Source organism: Scleropages formosus, chromosome 5, assembly GCF_900964775.1.
Source record: "Scleropages formosus chromosome 5, fSclFor1.1, whole genome shotgun sequence".
Taxonomy (NCBI): Eukaryota; Metazoa; Chordata; class Actinopteri; order Osteoglossiformes; family Osteoglossidae; genus Scleropages; species Scleropages formosus.
This window is the reverse complement of record NC_041810.1, coordinates 20,130,925-20,154,406: the sequence shown is the minus strand read 5'-3', so window position 1 is coordinate 20,154,406 and position 23,482 is coordinate 20,130,925. Positions and strand designations below refer to the sequence as shown.

Here is a 23,482-nt window from a genome sequence, read left to right as displayed (position 1 = left end):
CTGCCTCACAGCGCCTGCGCCGTTTGGGCGTAGGTTTGAGTCCAGCTCAGCTTGTGTATGAGCTTCTGGTGTCTGCTCTGGTTTCCTCCCACGGTCCAAAGGCGTGTGTTTCAGGTGAACTGAGAAATTTCGGCTCTCCATAGGGTGTGTAGGCGGTCCAGCACAGAGTGTACCCTCACTCGCCCTGTACCTCCAGGATAGGCTCCGGACCCCCGCGACCCCGGCTTGAGGAAGCATTCAACAAAAGTGAGTGAACCTGTAATATTTAGTAAAAATGACTATACAGTTTTACACCCTAAATTCTTGAGTATAACATTGTTTGAACTCACAGGTAGGTAAAATTGTGTTCAACTCATGAGCTACAGTGAGTTCCCAGGAGTTTCCAGTACAATTTAAAATGTATTTTGTAAATTTTAAATTAAATTCTAAACAAGACAAATAGATAAAAGGAAAAGGGTATACACAAGTAGAAGAAAACAGAACGAAGGGAGATAGGGGGTGGGGCACAAAGACACAGGCTGCGCGAAGAGAAACGTTGTACAACTTCGAAAGGTGTTTAACCCGTAAAGTTATAGTAGCCATGAAAATGCAATTTCGTATGTAAAAGAAGTCGATTAATTAAACTGCACTTAAAATCTAATCGGCAATATTAAAGCAAGCCCCCCGTGTAATTTTAGGTGCCCCTCATCTGCTCCTATGACATGTACACGTTTTTCTTGCGCACGTGACGTTTGGACGAGCGCGCGACGCCGCTGTGGATGAGACACCGCGGAGCTCTGTCTTTATTTCCGTGCGACTCCCACTTCCACGACCACCCACGTCCCCGGTTGCGTAACGCGTCGCTCCTGGCTGCAAGCGCGTGGAGAGAGACAGAGAGAAAGAGAAGAAAAAGGGAGACAGACAGACAGACAGAGACAAGCAGACATGGAGAAGGAGAGAGACGGAGAAAGACAGAGAAAGAGACACAGAAAGAGGGAGAAAGACAAACAGACAGGCAGGCAGACAGAGACAGAGAGGGAACACGTGCTCTTCATCCCTTCCCTCCAAACACACACACACACTGCGGTTGTCGCCCGACCTCACGATCCTCCAGCCCTCAAACAAGAAAACACCTTCAAACCAGCAAGTAGCTAGATGAGGAGTTGGAAAAAAGGGACTACCCACAGCTCCCCCCAAGTTTCAGTGGGGGTGGGGTGTCACATGTCTTTATCACCAGTTTGTTTTACAGAGTCATCACATAGCTAATTGATCATTTCTTATAAACCCACTGTGTATAATTTCTGCGATTAATGCAAAACCAAAAAAAACGCTCTAACTGCACAGGCTATTTTTGATGTTCTTTCACCTCTGCATATGTTCACTTTTTTTTTTTCCTCACTCGAAGAAGAAAGTGTGAGCAACATTCAAAATAACTTGAGCAAAAAGTGCACTTTTTTTTCCCTGAAAGAAGCGTTGCTGAATTCATTTAATGAAATGCACACATCTGTGTGTCTTACAGCTATGTTACATTTTTAGACAGACAGGGCTAAATATCATCATAGCCAAAGTATTGCATAAGAATATGTCACATTTTTCCCCTTGTTATTTTTGTCTTGCATTGTTGGCCACCCTGCAGGAGCTCTAATGAGATGCAATCAGACACTCGCTGGGATTGTGGCTATTAGTGACCGTGGCTCAAGGGCCCTGTGCCTGCGGTCAACCCAACACATCACCTGTTGTGGGAAGCTGCACTAGCAGAGGGCTTTTCAAAGTGCTTCTGGCAAGTGGACGTGACAGCCTGTTTGTGTGTGTGTGTTTGTGTGCGCTTGTGCTTGTGTCGAGTGGAAGGTTCTGGCACTTTCCCACAGACATGTGCTATGGGTGGCTGTTACGGTAGGTTTGGAGACTAAGGTTCCAGACACATTACTATGGGTGTGGAGCCTAGAGTTCTGGACACATTACATGCATTGACAGTTTACAGATGCCATTATTAGTGGCTGTAAGTCTTTATCTTTCACATTGTCATCCCAGAGCAATGACGGCAATCAGGTTCCCTAAAACCACAGAACTGGCACTTTGAGAGCAGTAAACCAACAGCTCCACAATGGACCCAAGCGAGTACAAAGGAAGAAGCCCAATTTCACGAGAACAGACATAGATTTTTCCATTTGTTGAACCCTGTTTGGTGATCAACTCTAAATACAGTGTACCTTCTGAGAATGTGCTTTTGTCTGCAAATGACTGCACGTATTTGCGATTGATTTAAGTCTTTTCACTGTCATGTAAAACGAGAAGTTCTCTCAGTTTGATTGCTGCTTTTTCCCTTCTCTTTGTCCTATCATGGACAATTTGGAACAGTTTGAAAAAGTGTCTCATTGATTTATTTAACCAGGAGTTTGTGTGGCAGATTGTCATCTTGTTGCCTTTGACATTTGTCAGCAAATTGTTTGGCGCTGCCTTTACCTCATCGGTACAAAAAGTCCTCTGGCCATGGAGACCCAAAAAGACGTGGATTCAAACAACAGGCTGATAAGCAGAGAGATTCTAGTTAATCTTTGTTTCCTGGATCTGTTGCATCGTTTGAAAAGTTACTGTCAGCAACAAATGAGGAGCTGACAAAACTTGAAATGACTTCACCTGACCTACAAAATGAAGAGAAAAGAATTAACCCTAACCTTATTCCTTTCCCTAACACTAACCCTAACCCTTCTACCTATCCCTATTCCTTACCCTAATTTATTCACCCCAACCCTAACCCTAATCCTGTCTAACCCTATTCAACCCTAACCCCTAACCGTCATCCTAGCCCCCTAACTCTAACCCTCTAACCCTAATTCTCACACTTATCCCCTACACCTAACCATAACCCTAACCCTATTCCAAACCCGAACTCTGACCCAAACAATAAGAAAAGAAGACAGAAGACGTGATCTGAGCAGCACTCCACAGTGCTGCAGATGGCTCATCTGAGTTATGAATTTGACCTTGTTTTGCTGTAATGAATTCAGCCATGTGGCGAGAGAAGGGTCTTCGCTGGGCACTTTGAGTGACACATCGGCCTGTTCTGCATCTTCGGTCTTCGACTGGCTGGCTGTGTGCACTCTGACGACCCCACGTAATCCTATCATAGCACTGCTTCGGCACACTCATTACCCCTGAATTAACATTCAGTCTGTTAGTGTAGGAAATGATGACCACTTAATCCAGTCAGTGCTATTCCGGGCTTGGAATGTGACATATTGTGTCCATGGAAGTCTAATAACTCGGTCTGGTCACCTGAGCTGCGTACAGACTGGCCAGAAGTCCCTGTACATTCTATGACCGACAAGATACTTCTGAGATTTTCTTATTAAGTTATACAAAAAACTAAAGCTAATAATAACATTGCCACTCTAATTATACGCCATTCCACCTGAGGCTTTATTTGATTGCTTGAACAATTGTTCTTTAAAAAAAAGTGTTAATGATGCTTTACATGGACCAAGTTGTCAGTCACTCAGTTGCTGAGAAAATGACAGGCAGCCGATGCCTGGATTAAGTGCGTGGTATGATCCTTGCGTGTGGTAACGACTTTGCCTTCATCGTGAGATGTGATTAAGAAATAATTATAGCTTCTGAGATGAATGATTTCAGTAGTCTTGCTGCTAAAAGTGTGTCGCTGTAATAGGAAGCAGGTGGCATAATGGACCAAGAAATAAACGAGAGAAAGAATTAAAGATGCCGCCGAATGGTTCGGGTTTCAGGGTGCAGTGGTTGTACCTTAATGAGCTCCATAAATGTCTGAAATTAGAAGAAAAATAAAGTGTTTTATATTTAATACCAGGGACACCGTGTAATATAAAGGATCTTTGTCTTATTGTTTAATTCTGAGATCAACATGTCCATGTTCCCTGTCTCCCATTTGTCCATTGGACATCACACTTGCCAAGTTGCTTTATTTTGTCTGTCCACTTTGACCTATTTGAACCAAACCAGAATGCATTTTTCTTCACTTTACTGACATTGTCATTCTCACCATGAGTGTGCTCTGTGGTGGTGTGTCCGACCTATGTCTGCGGTTCTGGTCAAGTACACTGATTCCCTAGCACACCCCCCCCACCCTCTCCACTTTTAACCAACCTCTCTCAGAGTCCCCCGCGAGCGATATTTTTAGATTCGGCCATGTGGAAGTGGGACGCGGTGAAAACCTCTGCACAAAGGCGCTGACGCCCATGTGGTAACATGGCTCTGAGCTCCTCACGTCAAGATGGGTGCAGCGGTTTTACCGGGTGGGGGGGTAAAGGGTGAAAGGAAGGGGCTGTCAATGGCTTTTAAATGCAGGAGTGTGTGAAGACAAGGGGCTTTCTTTTGGAAGGGGGGAGCTCCTTTGACTCACCATTATATAAAGCCCCCTAATGCCCTAATTTGTTATACTTCATACCCCATGCCATGAATCCATGTGATGAAAGTTGGGCTTTCAAAAATACCTGAACCTTGACTTGAAGATCACTGGCTGCAGAAGGTCAGCAGCTGATGCTTCCCCCCACTTAAGTTGGCACTGTAACTAAATCCATTCCCTCTTGTGTTCATCGTGTTCTCTTAGGTTGCATCAGAACATGATCAAATAAACGGAGACGCACTGCACATATGACCTGTCTGGTTTCATCTAAAACCGTATGGGAGTTGAAAACTTGCCCCCTTCTGGCTAAACCAAGAGGAAGAAAATGTCACTAGCAACAGTGGATTACATTTTCTGCATAGAAAGAAGGGGCACCTGACAGGGTCACTTACCACCCTGTTCAGAACGGAAATGTCAGAGCTCAAATTACTTTCCTTTTACCCATTGAACAAATGATTTCTCAAGATGCCGAGCTGATTACTCGTAAAACAACATAACTGACTGCTCTGTTTCAAAGAAGAGGCTCTCATTTAGCTAAAGGTTTAGATTTGCCACCGTCCTGCTATGGCAAGTCCAGGCTGGAATATCTGTATTTTGATACACCAATCAACCACAACAGTAAAACCACTGACAGGTGAAGTGAATAACATTGATTATCTTGTTACAATGGCACCTGTCAAGGGGTGGGATACATTAGGAAGCAAGTGAGCAGTCAGTTCTTAAATTGGATGTGTTGGAAGCAGGAAAAATGGGTAAGGTGCAAGAATCTGAGTGAACTTAACATTAGCTAAGTTGTGATGGCTAGATGACTGGGTCAGAGCATCTCCAAAATGGCAGGTCTTGTGGGGTGTTCCTGGTATATAGTGGTTAGTACCTACCAAAACTGGTTCGAGGAAGGACAACTGGTGAACTGGCAACAAAGTCATGGGCATGGGCACCCAATGCTCATTCATGCGTGTGGGGAGTGACGTCTAGCCTTGTCTGGTCTGATCCCACAGAAGACCTACTTTAGCACAAATTGCCAAAAACCTTAATGTTGGCCGTGATAGAAATGTGTAAAACGCACAGGGCATCGCAACTTGTTGCATATGGGGCTGCATAGCTGCAGACTGGACCGAGTGCCCATGCTGACCCCTGCGCACCGCCAAAAGCGCCTATGATGGGCATGGGAGCATCAGAACTGGATCAATGGAAGAAGGTGGCCTGGTCTGATGAATCAAGTTTTCTTTTAGATCATGTAGATGGCCGGGTGTGTGTGTGCATTGTTTACGTGAGTAAGAGATGGCAGCAGGATGCATTATGGGAAGAAGGCAAGCCAGCAAAGGCAGTGTGATGCTCTGGGCAAGGATTTGCTGTTAACATCTTGGTGCCAGATAACACAGGACAGCTTCGGAGGTCTTGCAGAGTCCATGCCTCAATGGGTCAGAGCTGTTTTGGCGGCACAAGGGGGACCTACAGGCAGGTGGTTTTAATGTTATAGCTGATCGATGTACAGTCACTGGCCACTTTATTAGGTACACCTGTTCAACTGCTCGTGAATGCAAATATCTAATCAACCAATCACATGGCGGCATCTCAGTGCATTTAGGCATGTAGACATGGTCAAGACAATCTGCTGAAATTAAAACTGAGCATCAGAATGGGGAAGCAAAGCGATTTAAGTGACTTTGAACACGGCATGGTTGTTGGTGCCAGACGGGCTGGTCTGAGTACTTCAGAAACTGCTGATCTCCTGGGATTTTCACACACAGCCATCTCTAGGGTTTACAGAGGATGGTCAGAAAAAGAGAAAGTATCCAGTGAGTGGCAATTCTGTGGGTGAAAATGCCTTGTTGAGGTCAGAGGAGAATGGCCAGACTGGTTTGAGCTGATAGAAAGGCAACAGTAACTCAAATAACCACTCGTTACAACCGAGGTATGCATCTCTGAATGCACAACGCATCGAACCTTGAAGCAGATTAGCTACAGCAGCGTGAGACTGCACGCGGTGCCACTCCTGTCAACTGAGAACAGGAAACTGAGGCTACAATTTGCATGGGCTCACCAAAAATGGACAATAGAAGACTGAAAGAACATTGCCTGTTCTGATGTGTCTCGATTTTCTACTGCGACATTCAGATGGAAGGGTCAGAATTTGGCATAAACAACATGAAAGCATGGATCCATCCTGCCTTGTATCAATGGTTCAGGCTGGTGGTGTAAGGGTGTCGGAGTTATTTTCTTGGCACACTTTGGGCACCTTAGTACCAGTTGAGCATCGTTTAAATGCTATAGCCTATCTAAGTATTGTTGCTGACCATGTCCATCCCTTTATGATCACAGTGTACCCATCTTCTGATGGCTACTTCTAGCATGATAATGCACCATGTCATAAAGCTCAAGTCATCTCCAACTGGTTTCTTGAGTATGACAGTTTAGTTCACTATACTCCAATGGCCTCCACAGTCTCCAGATCTCAATCCAATAGAGCACCTGTGGGAGGTGGTGAAACGTGAGATTCGCATCATGGATGTGCAGCCGACAAATCTGCAGCAACTGCGTGATGCTATCATGTCAATATGGACCAAAATTTCGGAGGAATGTTTCCAGCACCTCGTTGAATCTATGCCACAAAGAATTAAGGCAGTTCTAAAGCCAAAAGGGAGTCCAATCCGGTACTAGCAAGGTGCACCTAATAAAGTGGTCGGTGAGTGTCTGTTACAGTGTTTTAAGGTTAAGTGTTTGCTGTCAGCTAATGGTCATCTATGTCACGTTGAGTTATGGAGATCCTGTCCATGTGGAGCATAGCCAGAGCAAGTGAGTCCTTACATTCAGTGGGTCTATCATCTGGCTTTGCTAAGAAAGGCACCATCAAGGTCAAAGGGAGCATTCATGGCTGTGGAGGGTGCTTGGCTGCAGTACAAGTGGTTACCAAACTATCTGGCACCTTCTCATAAGTGCCCACAGTTCTGTCATATTTATTACACAGTTATGTGATGTATATGGATGTATCATCAACAATTAACTGGGGATCTCTGGGAATTTGGGCTCTTTTGACATCAGACATCTTCACCCAAAAAACATGACAAGGGTTGATCAGAGTCTAGCCTGCATCCAAGTAGCACCACCTTGAACCCAAGGCTCACCTCTCCTGCTCCAAAGCCACCATCTAGATGCCCTTTTCGCAGCCTTTCCTCAACTTTGATGGCCTTCCTCCAGCAACTGCTTGCGACCCAACACGCTGAAACCCCTTCAGAACGACTAACCTTGCAAAGCCTCTACAGCCTTCTGTCAATGGGCACACACCTATCCCCCCCAGTCTCTCAAGCATCACTTCACCAGTTCCTCATATTTCATCTTCCTCTGTTCAGCTCCCTCAAAGCATGTTTCCATTAAACTGTGATCTCATAGAAAATGTCTTGTCTAGAAGCTTAAGAAAGTCTAAAAGACATCTCAGAGATGGTAACTGAAAAATCTAAGTTGCCTTCCTAAGTTGACCAATGCTAGATTCATGCATGATAGAAGCCCTGTTCTAGGTGCTGATTGTACTTTTACCTCGCCACACAAATGTATGTCTTGCCCTTACCAGCTGGCAGGTCCTAAAGTGTAGTATCCCCTTACTGAAAGACTCACCCTACATCCCTCTCGGGACATAATGAGCATGATGGAGACTTGGTTTTCCCCAAAGTGAACAGGTGAGATGGACTTGGCTGCACATCATAGACTGTCTGGTTCAAGAACTTGATAAGGATCTGATATCCTAAGCTCTACAAAGGACACCTGAAGTCCCAGCATTTGTTTCCTACTAGTCCATTTCCCCTCCTGCTTCATCCCTACCATACTAGTCATCCAGCGTTCCCTCTGTTGTGCAAAACTTCTAATGATTCATCTTGCGCTTCTCCTTTCTTTGGTTCTTGTCATATCACCCTGATGGAACACTGTCCCGATCAGCCCTTCTACTCACCAGTGTACCACCTTTCGAAGCTCAGCCTGTCCCACTAAAGGCAATGCAAATATGACCTGCATTTCTGCATCCAGCCATTAGCAGGCAGTAAAATGCACCCAGTGTGGGAGTCTGGCACTGGATTCATTCAACTCACTTCCATAGTGTTTACAGCTGGTTTTTGAGGCTCCTGAGTGCCAATGATCAGTAACCAGATGAGGAACATTGCACACGTTTAAGGAACGACTTAGTCAACAATTGGCATCGAATAAAAGTTTACAAAGAGTTCAGTCTCTGTCTTGTGTACTGAAATGTTTTTTTAAGATTTTGTTGGCAAAATCTGGGAGTGGAGCTGGGGGCTGAAAAACAGCTGGTATTTTTTTTTTTTTCTTTTGAAGAGAGGTTTCATTGCAGTAATTTACTGTGGTCCTGCTGGGCTTGTGTGTGATCTCTTAGCTCAGCAGCAGTGTCCTGCAAACCCAATTCAGAGCATCGTCCAGCAGAGTTGCAGCGAGGTTCTGATTGCTCCTGTCTTACTAGGCTTCTGCCAGTAAACATGTCTAACACCTTTATACCTTCCCAAGGATCCCAAGAGAAATTAATTCAGGTTTCCTCATTGCTGGAGTCCATGCTTTTGTTGATTCCTATCAGCAATAATTGTGTTGTCATTTGCACAACTGTACAAATGCTGCCTTTGTGTGTTTGTTCTCCTTCATTCTGCTCCTTCATTGCTCTCCTCCCTACAGTTACATTAAAAGTGATTGTAGCACATGATAGATTAGATGAATGCTCTTAATGATGTTTTTCATTAGCTACTCCTGTCTGGGGCTGGCTCCTTTTGTCTGCAATTTGATTGATTACCTCTGGTGCCTGGGACCTGGAGCCCTGTCCCAGTGGTGGTGACTGGGCCAGCTGACGTCTGATGGTGCCCGTGTAGACCCAGAAGAACATACTGCAGCTCACTGCACTGAAAGTGAAGGACACTGCACCACTGCGTCACCTGGCAAGATGACATTCATACACAGTGCTTGAAAGTATGGAAAACCCTTGTGTCCCCTAGTTTTACCATGAAATGGTTATTTAATGGGAATCAGTGTTTCTCATGTGACATAAAAGGTGTGTAATGAGCATTTATATATGTTGCTTTAGAAGGAATCGTGTGTAGTAGAAACACACAAGTAGTGCAGGTGTAAAAATAAGTGCAGCCCAAGTTGCACTGGTTACACCAAGTGGGTAAGTAGAATCAGGGGTGTAAATCATAGTCATTTATTCCTTTTTTATAAGTCTGTTATAAGATTATGGGGGCGCAGTGGTGCAGCGAGTTTGGCCAGGTCCTGCTCTCTGGCAGGTCTGGGGTTTGAGCCCCACGTGGGGTACCTTGCGACGGACTGGCGGCCCATCCTGGGTGTGTTCCCTCCCCCTCCAGCCTTATGCCCTGTGTTGCCGGGTTAGGCTCCGGCTTGCCGTGACCCCGCTTGGGACAGGTGGCTTCAGCCAATGTGTGTGTGTGTGTGTGTGTGTGTATTTTAAGGTTTAAAATTTAGATTTTGTAAGTTTACTGTACTATTTAATACAAGAATAATGATCATCCCTATAGGGTTCACATACTTTCAGCACTGTATTCAAAATATATATAATATATAATTTGAGTTAATTTGCATTACATTTACCTATTCGTTTAGCACACACTTTTCTCCTAAGCATCATAGAATGATTAATTAGTAGTTGGCTGAGTGCTTTATCTAAGGTGGCTTACAGTGCGAGACACACTGGGCTAAAATGTAGGTTATTCACCCATCTCTGGTGTATGTGTGCTATCATATAACACGGTATACATCAATTGTAAAGTAATAAAGTAAAGATGATGGGTTACGACAGATGTAATGAAGACAGGTAGCTGGGACACGTGGAAGGGTCAGGTAAAAATACCTTCCTGGGCTATCTATCCCCCACCGGTGTACTGAGGTTCTCTGGTCCCAAAAGGAAACAGGTACCTTCTGCAGTTTTTTGGATGCTGATTGGAACCCAAAGTTTCCCAAACTCTGATCCAGGCCAGAGCTCTGTTATTAATGCAGGTTTGAAAAGTAACAGCCACGCAAATCAAAGACTTGCAGTATTTTGGGAAAACTGAATACCTTGCAATAGTTAGCTTGACACACAGTTTGTTACAGTTTTACACTGCTGTTGTTGTAGCGCTCTGACAAATGGCAACTGATGAAAACCCGGCTGTCAGACATGTCACGAACGCTGGTCTGTCGCCTGGAGCAGCGACTACTTTCTCAAAGTTAGCTGGTGGAGTAATTCCATACGCGTTCAACCCCCCCCCTTCCCCCACCATCACCGCTCTATCGCAGTAAGTCACGATTTAAGAGTAAAATGCAATCGGCATTTCCAGCCCCAGAAAGTAACGTGGTCCAGGATGGTGTCACGTCATTTGAAAAGCTGGTCACATGAAAAGCTGGACTTTTTCCTTATTTTGACACATACCGCGGTGTCAGCGTAAACATTCCCGAGGCTGCGCAACAGGCTGAGGATAAAGAGATAAAGGAAATCCATTAAACGAGGGATGCCTGTATTCGGCTAGACATTTGGGCAGGAGTGGCCAGCAGGCTTCAAAGTTCCACAGCGAGCCGGAACTTTCTGCCAAAAATCTAAGTCCTTCACTAAAATGTTCCAAGATTACCATTGCCATGTCTTTCCTATGTGAAAATTGTTAAAAGCTTAGACAAAAAAATATATGGAACATATTTGTATTTTACTCCGCTATGGATTCTAATGTTAAAATGGTTACTGGGTTTTTTCAAATTCGATTTGGGCTTGAAATTGAATTTGGCTCAGTTCCACATTAAACAGAACATTGCCAAAGAGAACTGTTGGACCACGGTAATTTCTAGTACTGCCAAGCATTGATGTTCGTTCTTGGTACCTGTTGATGTAATATGATCACTCAGGTTTTATGTGATATCTCCTTTTTTTTTTTTTTTTTTTTTTTTAAAATCCCAGAACTTACTGAAAATTTGAGTGGCCACATGACGTGCCGTGAGTTCCTGTACAGTCTGACTCCAGGAAGTGAGCCGAAGCGCCAGCTATCATTCTGAGACAAAGGTGAGCTCTGCGGCACCGCGTGTTACCGCATTTTAATGTAAGTTGTGCTTGGGAAGCGCTTCCCTTTCCATTCCCCTCTGAATAACTGGGCCTTTTTTGCTCATTTGGTATCCTAATTAACTGAATTGATTCAGTGAGGTTAAAATAGAACACGGCACTCAGTCACCATTATGGGATTTTCTGTCATCTCCAGATTTAGCAGAGCACAAAAATAGGATAACTTGGATCAGTTAACAGCAAGGAGGAGAGGGAGGGTGAGAATGAAAGGGGTTCGAGCCAAAGAATAGCCTTGATAGATGGTGATGGCTCACACTTTACTGTGAGGTCCCATTATGAAAAGCCATGTGGGGAATGAAGTGGCCAAATGCACGTCAGTCATTATGGAGACTTTGAAATGTATACCCCCCCTGGCCAATAGGGGGCGACACAGGTGGATTGTAAAGTTGACACTCGCTTGGCTATCGGATCAGTCACAGTCCCTGGGCTCTCCAGGAGCGCCGTTTTTAAAAATCCCACTGTTGTTTTTATTTTTTAGTGGCATGCATGGCTTCAAAACTCAGTTGTCCACCCTTGAAAAGGCCACCTAGCTCCCGTCGTTTTTAAAGATCCACGAATTTACCACTCATGAACTTAGAATGTAAATTTACAAATGAAAAATGACAGAAATTTAAACCGCTCGTTCTCGTGATAATGAGATTGGGAGAGTTGTAGGGAGCGGGTTTCGGAACGTGCGAAGTCCTGCCGTATGTTCGGTGGCAGCTGTTTCTCGCATTCGCATGAGAATTTTGCACAGAAATGAATACTGGCGGTGCAGTGCCCAAATAGGGCTTCTTTTTCTACCACGCTGTCAGTGCTTTTAGGGAAAAGGAGGCGTTCGTCACTCCACGGACCCCCCTGAGAGCAGCCTGTTCCATTTCACCATGAGCTCATTTCTTATGAAGCTCGAAAAGCGGTAATGACAGTGATGCTGGCAGGACAGTGAGGACAGCTACTAATTTAGCTGTACATGTGCCCACTAAGGCCTCCCGTGCCTCATGGCTGCCCAGCGCAACCCCCGCAGCCCAGCCGCCACTTGGCGTTAACTGCATGCGGTGTCACATTGTCAAAAGAAGTGTGTTCCATCCACTCTTACTAGACCAGCACTCTGGTTGTGGCCCACGAGAGCATCAGGACCATCAACGGATCCGCTCCTTGATACCTACGAGACCCGATTGCTTGCTACGCTCTCGCCAGACTGATACGCTCCTCCACCTCTGGCCACTTGGTTGACCCACAGTACATGTCCAAATTCAAAATTCGGATCAATTCAATTTATTTTTACAGAGCTCTTCTCATACAGTAGTGACACAGCGCTGAACAAAGGATCAGAGGCATATTACAAATAAATGGTTGAATATTGTTTATATTACTATAATGACTGTATTAATTATTAAAGATGTAAGTAAACACCCTGGCCATATAGGACAGGAGCAAAAAACAAATTCCCAACTGAAAGGTAAGAGAGAAAAAAAAACCTCTGGGGGTCTGAGTGCCAGTGGCTAGACCCCCTGCCTCCACCATTTCAGATTTTAGACTTTAAAGTCCATTTACAGCTATTTATAGTATCGTCACTAAATGCCAATAATAACATTTTGACCTTCAGCCCTTGATCTATATGTGTGGACATATTTCTCAGGGTACTGTCTTTATCTCTATGTTGCTGTGACCTAGCACTCTTCATAAAACTAATAAGTAAATAAACAGGTAAGAGTACTATAAATAGAATGTATTGACTTGCTAAATTATAATTTATTTCTGCGCTTGGTTAATTTTTTTGTTAATTGCAACTATCAGATATCAGCTGATGTTTTCTTTGCCTTGTCGGAAGTATCCCTGTAAAACATTTGTCATAAAGGCGTATTATTATTATTAATAATAATAATAATAATAATAATAATGATAACAATGATACAGGCATATGATACATAGCGTGCCATATAATATATCAATAAAGGCAAGGATATCCCAGGTAAAGGAGGACATCCTAGGAAGAGGGATGCATAGGGACTCAGCATGCTGAGGGGCAGTGAACATGCCTGTGGTTGTTCTCAAGACATGGCTGTTTTCCTTGTAAACATAACTGTCATCTCCTACTGCTGTTGCTCATAAAAAGGAGACTAATTTGTCTCCAGTGGCAGGAATTCCAGGAGGGTGCGTGCACATCTCTCTCACGCTAATTGGCCTTGTTGTTTCAAGCCTTTCCAAGTCTTGTGCTTTTTTTTTTTTGCTTTTATTTCATCGAGTCGTCAATTAGTCCAACACTTTGCGGAATTCCAGCCGCACCGTCTCACAGGCTCCGCTGATCAGATGGCACGAAATCTATCTCTCTTTGTCTCGTTATTTTTTTTTTAATTCTCTGCTGTCTCATGTAAATCATGCTTGGATTGTTTTCTTCTTCGTTATTCCTGGAACTCATCCAGAGTCACAGGAAGAAGCCATCTGGCCAAGCGATGCAAAACAGACTGTGCTTGTGGTGCAAGTATGTGGCACCTGTGCCCAGGTATGTATGTACAGTATATATTTATGTGTTAAGATCCTATTGCCTCGCATCTTCTGGTCAGGTTAAAGAGGAGAACTGGGGCATCACACTGTAGTAACTCTACCAACAGTGTAAATATAGTGTACTCACTGCACATTATCCTGAGGGTACAACACCAACAGTGTACAATACACTGTGAATATGGTAATGTTAAGTGTATAACAGTCAAGGGAGGTGATGGAGGTACAGAACTGGTGTGAAACTAACCCTCATGTACCATGTATGTCATTCATCACACGCTGCCTAGCTTCACACTGAAAGCCTGCGTAATGATTCTTTGACCGTTACCATACCCTGTAATGAGAATAATTCTTCGTTGCATGATTGAAATGAACTCAATAAAGCCCATTTTTTCATATTTCAATGATATTCATATGTACCTATATATGCACATATTTTAATATATATCAAGTTTTATATATGTTCATTAGAGGGGCGCGGTGGCACAGTGGCACAGTGGGTTGGACCGGGTCCTGCTCTCCGGTGGGTCTGGGGTTCAAATCCTGCTTGGGGTGCCTTGTGACAGACTGGTGTCCTGTCCTGGGTGTGTCCCCCTCCCCCTCTAGCTTTACGCCCTGTGTTGCCAGATTAGGCTCTGGCTCCCCGCGACCCCAAATGGGACAAGCGGTTTGGAAAATGTGTGTATATGTTCATATAAACACACAACCATATATATTTAAGGTATCTATAAAGAAGTCCTCCTGTATAAATTAGTGAGTAATTGTGAGTTTCTTTGTGTAAACATGTGAGCAAAATAATAGCTGCTGTAGGACATGTGTGGGGTTTCTGAGTGGGTGTTCATTGGGGACATGTTTGCAGAAGTTATGGCAGACCATAAACTCCAGAAGTACTTTGTTATATTAGTAAAAAGATGTTCCAAGTCAGAGCTTAGCCATTTAGGGTAAAAAGCACCACGTTTTTCATACTAGATGCTCTTCATCCATCTTTGGGTAGAAAAAACTGGTAAAAACAGCTCGTTGCCCTCATGTGTTTCGCCCTCATTAAGATCTCTAAGGAGATGGCAGATATTGAAGACCTCATCTTACCTGATGTTAGATTTATTGTCTGACATCTCGCAGAGGGTCTCCAGTGATCAATAACTTCTGAGACAGATTTCGATCTTGCAGATGAATCCAGGTATTTAAATAATTCAAAATTTCTGCTGGCGGTAAAACTCATTTTAGCTGCTTTTTTGGAATGGTGTGAATTAGAGGTGTGACCTGTGACTGATGAGGATGTAGAATTGAGCCCCTGCCTGTGACAAGTGGTCGATGTAGCAGTTTGAATGCCTGGCAAGTTAATAACGGCTATTGTGCACTAATCTCAGGTCTTCAGAGCCCCTCGTTGTTAAACCCGTGGTTACAAGCTGTCAGTTGTCCCTACTGCTTGTACAGAGTAGGCTGGACTTGTAGAACGATGTGACAAAGTGACTATAGTGGAAGAGAAGGAAAGTGTGATGGGTCCGAGTGACGAGTGAGAGGCTGCAAGACTGTGTGTGATTTGGGACTTGGGCAGATTGACCCTGAAGTGGAAGGAAATGGATGGATGGATGGATGGATGGATGGATGGATGGAAGGATTTTTTCACAATGACGTAACCTAAAACATTCAATTGTCATGTAATAAGACGTTGGTCAGTTTATTGTATTATATATGAATTGCATGCATGCCGAGTCAAACCTGACCCATAGCGACCACTCACGTGATTTTCAAGGCAAGTCAAGGAAGGAACAGAGGTGGGTTGCCAGCTCCTTCCTCTGCACGTTGGGAGAGGCAAACACAGGGAGAAACACAGAGCCGCCGCGCACCCCAGGGAGGATTTGAATCCCAGACCCACCACACAGCAAGGCACCGGTCAAACCCGCTGCGCTATCACACCCCCAACATTATAATATGAAAACAGTACTAAAACAATAAAGAAAATAATACACTGCAAAATAATAACACAATAAAGTGTGGCGAGAGCTCATTATTCTGCTGTTGTTTTGACAGCGATATTAGATATTTCTCCTAAACCATTTCTGTTTTTTCTTACTGAATTTGAGTGTTGCTCTGACAACATTTTTTACCCTATTAATTATACTGTATTGCTAATAGGTCTTTACCAGAGTAATGCTGGCTTAAGCACTTTTGTACCTTTGGGTATGACAGTGGCCCCCAGTGGTTGTAAACCCAGTTTCCATACATTTATTCACATACTCAGTGTCTCCTGTCAGTACTGCCTAATGTAACAGACCACTTGTACTCCAAGGAAATTTTCCTTATACTTGTCATGATTTTAGAGCATTTTCTATTTCTGTGTCTGATTGTCGGCCTACATGCCTTTGAATTAAGTAAGTTACGCTGAAGTTCAGGAATGTGGTCATGAGACTGAGAAGGCTGGGTTCAACCAGTTCCACTTTCCGTGAAAACACTGTTGTGGTGTGGGCTGCTGACTCAAGAAATAGCCACCCTGGCACCTCCCCGAGGGCCGATCGTGAAAGAGATGCCCAGCATCCTTTTCTGAGTGTCCCCACTCTGGTTCCAAATGGGTCAGATGGTTCCAGTGGGACACTCAGAAGAACATTTCACAAGACTGACTGAGTGAGACTAGGAGATGGAGACCTTGGAACGAGTGCAATACTGTATTAGCCAAGTGACCACAATTAGTAGGGCCCACTGTATGAGCAGTGACCACACTGAGTAAGGCCTACTGTATTAGCAGTGATCCCATTGAGCAGAACCTACTGTATGAGTAGTGACCACAATGAATAAGGCCTACTGTATGAGTAGTGATTACATTGACTAGGGCCTACTGTATAAGCAGTGACTACATTTGGCAGTGCAGACAAACCCCCCCGCAAAAGGCAAGGTGTTGCTAAGTTCTCCTTGTGCTTCTCTTCTGCTGCACAAGGAAGATGGCTGTCAGGCTTAATGCTGGAGCCCAAGCTGGTAAGTCATATGGGAAATACACCATTCCTGACACATGCCCTACTTCCCTGCAGAGGCAGACCCCCTTCCACCCATCCCAAAGTGCAGGACTCCTGCCACAGGAAATGAAGAGCAAAGTGAGGTCTGGAAGGGGAGTGGAGCCTTTAGTCATCTCACCGACTGGTGAGCATATGCTTCTTGGAAAAAAGTTCACATTGTGACAGCAGACTGGCATATTGTCCCTCATGGCCCAGAGACACCTGGGAAATGTAGGCAAAGTGGCAGAGAGGACTGAGAGGGGAGGAGCTAAAGGAGGGAATAATACAGCTGAGAAAAAGGTACAAGGAGCTAAAGGCGATGTACTACACTGGAAGTTCATTCCACTAGGAGCACGACTTGAACGTCTTTGAGTGGGAGGTGGAGGGGGGTCTGAAGAAGGGGCGATCAAGAGGAACACATGGGATAGCAGGATTTGAAAAATTTACCACTTGCAGTTTATATGCAAGAAATCCACTATGGACTCTGTGTGAATACACCAGAGTGTGTCATACAATAATTACCTACTGTAATTTATAGTCTAATAACACATTTTGTGAAATGTACTTATAATTGAGTACATTTTATATGTTAATAACTCACCATAAACTGTACACAAATAAGTTTTCAGGTTACATACTAATAACTGATAATACACTATGAAACTCCCAGATGTATGAAAGGGTAAATCAGTGTAAGTAGCTTACACTGTAAATTGCTTTGGAAAAAAGCTAATAGTGGAGTGGTTAGAGCTGCTGCCTGTGCCCCTAGAGTTGCAGGTTTGAATCCCGCCTCCAGTTGTAGTATCCTTTGAGCAGCATGCTTGCTCTGAATTGCTCCAGTAGAATTACCCGTCTGTATACATGGGTAAATAATTGTAGATAGATAAACTCTTTAAGTGGTTTTGGATCAAAGTGTCAGCTAAAATAATAAAAATAAATGTAATGATCTGTAAGACACAGATCCTGTGACATTCATTGGCTGCCACTACGCTACAAGAAACTCCTGATTACTTACTGCCTTTTTACTTAGTTTTTGATTCACCATCAAGACATTTAACTGAAGATGACAATGATCATGAGAGCACTGATGGGTCACAATCCAAACACACCCGTCTCCTCTATTTCGACAGATTGGTAAAGAGAAAGTGTAAGTTGATAACGAGAGAAAAAAATTCTGCGTGAAAACAGTTAGAAAGTGGTTTAGGTTTAATAATGCAATAAAATTACAGGTTTTTAATATTACACTACCTTCCAATTTCCACAGTAATTTTATTGAAGTATAGTCTAAATTGCATTTTTGGTACAGTAGTATCACTGTGAATAAGTAATGGGGTTTCTGCAGAAGTAACCCCACATACATCTGACATACAGACCATCCTTAGGCTGGACCCCAATCCTAACTCGCAAAAACTCTAGACAAAGGCTGTTATAAACATCTTGATACTGTTCCGCTTTGAAATAAAACTTTAAAATTTTGGAGAAGTTTGTTCTCTAAAGTGACTTCAAATGCTATATCATGTTACAATGGCAATCAATTATTTACCTGTATATTAAAAAACTGGTGCAAGTCAAGCTGAATACCCTACTCAGGGGTACAACAGTACAGGGATTCGAACCATTGACCTCCTAATTCAAAAACACCACTTTTGTCCATTATGCCACCTGCTGCCCTGTACTGATGATAATGAAAACAGTAATATTAACAATGACACCCTACATTCACTCTTATTTTCTCCATCCCTTAAAGTAAGTAAGTAAATAGCAGCTGTGCATCGAAATGTGCCGAAATACGTCTTGTTTATTTACACCCTGCCGACGCTGTGTTAACTTCCTTTCGCTTTGTTCCCGCCAAGGATTCAATGCAAAATGCAACGTGACCTGGGGTGTCCAGACATTTGCCTAGGATCCAACTTTTTCCCACAATGCTTTGTGGTGAAACCTCATAATGAGACACAGCTGTTGCACTTCATCTCGGGTCCCGTCCGGCATCAGCATGTTGTCTGTTACCCTTACGCCTCGTCTGCAGCGCCTTTCGTCAGTCAAGAAAAGGCAAACGAAAAAAAAATGGCAGTAAGTTAATGGCTTTGTAATTTATTTATTCTACGGCTCATTAGCCACAAAAGGCAGTGAGTCACTCCCCGGCCCTGTGGATAAACAGTGTCCCGTTTGAGTGTCTGAAGTGTTGTTTAGGCAGCAGGAGCGGGATGGCTGGGGTGATGTTGGGCCTAATGAACCGGGACGGCGCACAGAGAAGGTCCATGGCCCCTGGGAGCAGGGCCCCATCCACAATTAGGTCCATTCGTCTTCGGGAGGAGACTGTGGGGGTTCCTGAGGTGAGTGGTAGGCCACAGCCAGGGAAAGGTACCTACAGAGTGTCGCACTGCTGGGATACACGAACACACACACAGACCCGCTCATATGTTAACATATAGGATATTACCACATGAAGGAGGTACGAATCACACAACCAGAATTGGTTCCGGTGAACGATCCAGCTGAAGACCCTCATCACTTACCATGATCTCCATCATGACTGTCTTTCTTGCTAATGTGATGGTCTGGAACTCTGATCACATCCACCATCTCACACAAATACTCACACAAAATCAGAGATGCATCCAAACGCATACGCATATACGTGCAAGGCATCTCACTCACACAAAAACAGGGTAAATAACACACATCCCTTCATTCATACGCACACATACCACAGGAAATATAGAGTCACCAGTTCATCTGAAACACGTCTGTGGGCTGTGGGAGGACACTGGAGCAGCTGGAGGTGATGATGATGATGATGACATTAACGATGATGATGATGATGGCAATGATGATTATTATCATTTGTTTTTTCATTTAGCTGGCGCCTTTGTCCAAACTAATGAACAATGTTAGGTTTGTAAACAGCCCCGGATTTGTGAGGCAGCAGTGCTACCCATTGCGCCGCTGCGTCACCCTAAACTACCTCAAACTATTCACAATTCATAATCACTAAAAGACAAGATAAGGTCCTGTTCCCACGCCTCCCTCAATGCTTCATAAAACCAGAACCAACGCTTGGAAAAACTGTAAAATGCAGAGGTCATGGTCCTGGAGTTATCTGGTATAATGAGCTGTTCCTCATCTTTTGTTAATCCTGTCCAGAGTCTGTTCTTCTTTTCTAGGGAGGCAATAAAATGACATAGTTGGAGATATTAATAGAAGTCCATATTGGGCAGGTCAAAATTATTTTTTTGGACGTTGAAACTCACCATAGATTGACATGCAAGTAAAATATGCAACACCCCTTTCAACAGCCATTTCTGGAGCCCAGTCTAAGGAGGTCTGGGTTGAGAGCAACAGAAGACCATCATGGCAGACATTTCAATAAAAGGCAGAGATTGTAAGAGTAGTGGGCACCATGAAGTAGAGTCCATACCAACCAATCTGGTCTATTCTGGAAGCAGTTCGAAATTTAATTAATTCGTGTAGAAGCCCAGCAGTAAAATCTCGTATTTGATACAAACAGCCCACCCCCATCTTTCAGTTTCAAGTTTGGCGAGTTTAATTCTGGGCTTGTTATTGTAACAGATAAATATAGAGATCAAGGTGTCTGATTTAAAAAAGGTAAAGTAACAGTAAATTTTGGAAGTAGTAGAACATTCATCCAGACAACATTAATTCTACTACATACCAAAATCAGCAACGAAGTCCATGAAGTGAGATCCTCCTTAACCTTTGTAATTTGCTGTAAACAGTTGGTGTCTAGAAGGCAGTTCGGCTCAGGAGTAACACAGGTACCTAAAACCAGTACCAGTTTGACACTAAATTTAGAGATTAATTTTATAACCTGAATATTTATTATAATATGATTGCACTTCTAAAACTGCTGGGAATGTCATAATTTTAGTATTCATTTTATTGAGGGTCCGTGTTCAAATTTTGGCCCTAACAGAAGTGAATTTGGTGCCAAAGTCGTGTGAAGTTGACTTTGACTCTGCCCATATGTTTGTGTTAGAAATGACTCAATGCAAAACGCGAAGGTGACTCTGATGCTGCCATCGGTCATCGAGTAAGGCTACCCATGAGCTATCGGTAACGACTGGTCGGCTAGGGACGAGGACTTGCGTGAACTTCATTTCTTCATATACTTTTGTGCACGTCATTGCACTTCTGTAATGTAAGGTAACCCACAGCCATGATTTTTCTTTAATAACCACTCATGGAAACTAATGAGAGGGGAAAAATGTAATTCCTGCCTTCTCATTTGCTATATGTGGACTGTGGCACCTTAATGACTTTGCAAAAGTACTTTCATTCACAATTTTTTGTGGAGTGGAAGCAGACCACCGATCAGGAAATTGAACCCCGTTCGCGAAACTCACAAGGGAGCTATTGGAAGTCCTGATCCTTGTACATTTGGATGATTTAGTGAGCAGCTCAGTCATCGGTCAGGCCACATCAGTACACAGCGTGCTCTGGGAAGGTGGTGCCGACTTGTGTGAAGGAACCAGCCTGGAACCAATCTCTCTATCTCTGCGAACATGAAGTGTTCCAGCTGGTGGAAGTGACTGGTCCTGGGGGTGCCTTTACTTCGAGTCTGAGAGAGTCACACAGCCATCATAAGCATTGAAGTTAAAGAGTCATTAGGACCATAATGCTTGGAATTTGGGCAAATCCACATCTGCAAATTAAGATTGTGACAAATGGGTTTAAATGGGACTTCAAATACCCCAAACGTCCTGGTGGTCCTTCCTTGCTACAGAACATTCAGCCAGTAGTACCATGGTCATGTGATCCCCACTTATACATTTCGTAAAATTTCAGTCTGTCGTAGAGTAAAACTGGTCTATAAACAGCAACATTTACAGCTGCCAACAGCCAATGAAAAGTCCGTAAAAGTGAGCCAAAGTGTCACTAATGCAACTTTGTTTTTGAGGAAAGTTTAAAAAAAAAAATTAAAATTCTAAAGTACCAGAATCATTGCGACAGAAATGTAACAGAGTAAAAGAACAGTGTATTAATTACAAACGCAGCAACACTTGAGTAAAAGCCAACCAATACCAACTAACGTCAACGACTGCTTGTCCCCAGCGGAGTCGCAGTGAGCTGGAGCCTAACTCAGCAACACAGGGCGCCGGTCCGAGGGGGAGGGGACACACCCTGGACAGGATGTCAATCTACTGCAATGCACCCCAAGCAGGGCTTGAAACCCAGGCCCACCACACAGCAGGAACAGGCTAAACCTGCCACACCACCGCACCCCCCCAGTATTGGAGTAAATGTGACAAAATACATACATCACTGGTAACTGGTTACTGTTTCCGTGGGCAACATGGTCATGGTGGTGCAGTGGATAACTGGTGTCTTACCACTCCTGGGCTCTGATTTCAGGTGTGGGATCGAATCCCACTCTGCATAGAGGTTGCATGTTCTTCCCATGTTCACGTGGTTTTCCTTCTACAGTACAAAGATGTGCAGAGAAGGAGGCAATGGTAAGTCACCTCTGTACCCTCATTTACCATGAAAACTTTGTTACCTTAGTGTACCTGCAGGGCGAAATATCATAAAATGAATTATGAACAGACAGATTAAGATAAATGCATTTTTTTTAACCAGGTATTGGATTGAAAATAGATTTTAAAGTTCATTCAGAACAATAGCTAGGTGCTTTGTTCACTGAATGATTTCTCACTTTCTGTTTTCAAATGACTGCATATTAATTTTCTTTCAGTTATATTACAGTGAGCCTCATTTTCTTCATTCATCATTTTTGTGCCAGTGCGTTAAAAGGGGAGAAACATTTTGTTTGCAATTGAGCCCTCTTTACTCTATAAATTAAATTCAAAGTAATAATTTACAAATTGCACAGTGGAGAATATCAATCAGATTTGTCCAAAATGGACCAAGTAAAGCCATTTAAGTGGTCTTTTTCTCCGCTCTTCCGAGGTCACTCCAAAGTGAAGAACCCTTCTGACATGATTCTTTTCACAGATGTCCATCTTTCTCCTCCAGTGAATTCAGCATCGAAAGTCAACGGAGAAACCAACCAGTGTCCACCTGTGTGTATGGAGACTGAGCTGATTGAAGGCAAGGCCTCGGGGCTTAGAGGCAGCAGTGTAGTGACACCTGGAAGGATGTTTCTTACTCTCAGATGATTTTGGCAGCCCTCCTTGAGGCCAAGGGATGTTACTGCGATCAAAACCAGGAGTTGTCTCCACCATGACAGCTCCGTGAATATCTCCACTGCAGGGGACATATTTCTGTAGTCTGCTGCCTGCAAAGTGCGCTCGTTTTTCTTCTCCTGTGGAGAAGTCCAGGGGAGATGGAATATGTGTTTTTCTAAAAACAAATGTTCATAAAAATAACAAAGGCCCTGTGGTCATTGCATCTTTTCTGTAACTCTGAGCTGGCCAACTGGTAGATGACAGCTTGTGTGAAGGCATGTGTTCTTCCCATTCCTGACCGTGGAGTAGAGCTTCCGTTATTGGAAACTAATGAGTAATCTGAATGTTATTTTTGTTCTTTTAATATACATATTCTAATATTTATGTTCTTTATATATATATATATATATATTTATACTGTATATAT

General features: G+C 43.5%; 1 long non-coding RNA gene across 2 annotated transcripts; it reads left to right on the top strand.

The window, feature by feature from the left end:
* The first annotated feature begins 149 nt into the window (after positions 1–149).
* Positions 150–19,687, top strand: LOC108935887 (uncharacterized). Of its 2 annotated transcripts, XR_001966242.1 has the most exons (6): positions 150–246; positions 11,283–11,384; positions 13,844–13,923; positions 16,946–17,054; positions 18,763–18,979; positions 19,100–19,687. It is a non-coding gene; the product is annotated as an uncharacterized LOC108935887 (long non-coding RNA). The 2 variants fall into 2 exon arrangements; XR_001966241.1 differs by having other exon boundaries at positions 18,763–19,687.
* The last annotated feature ends 3,795 nt before the right edge of the window (positions 19,688–23,482 follow it).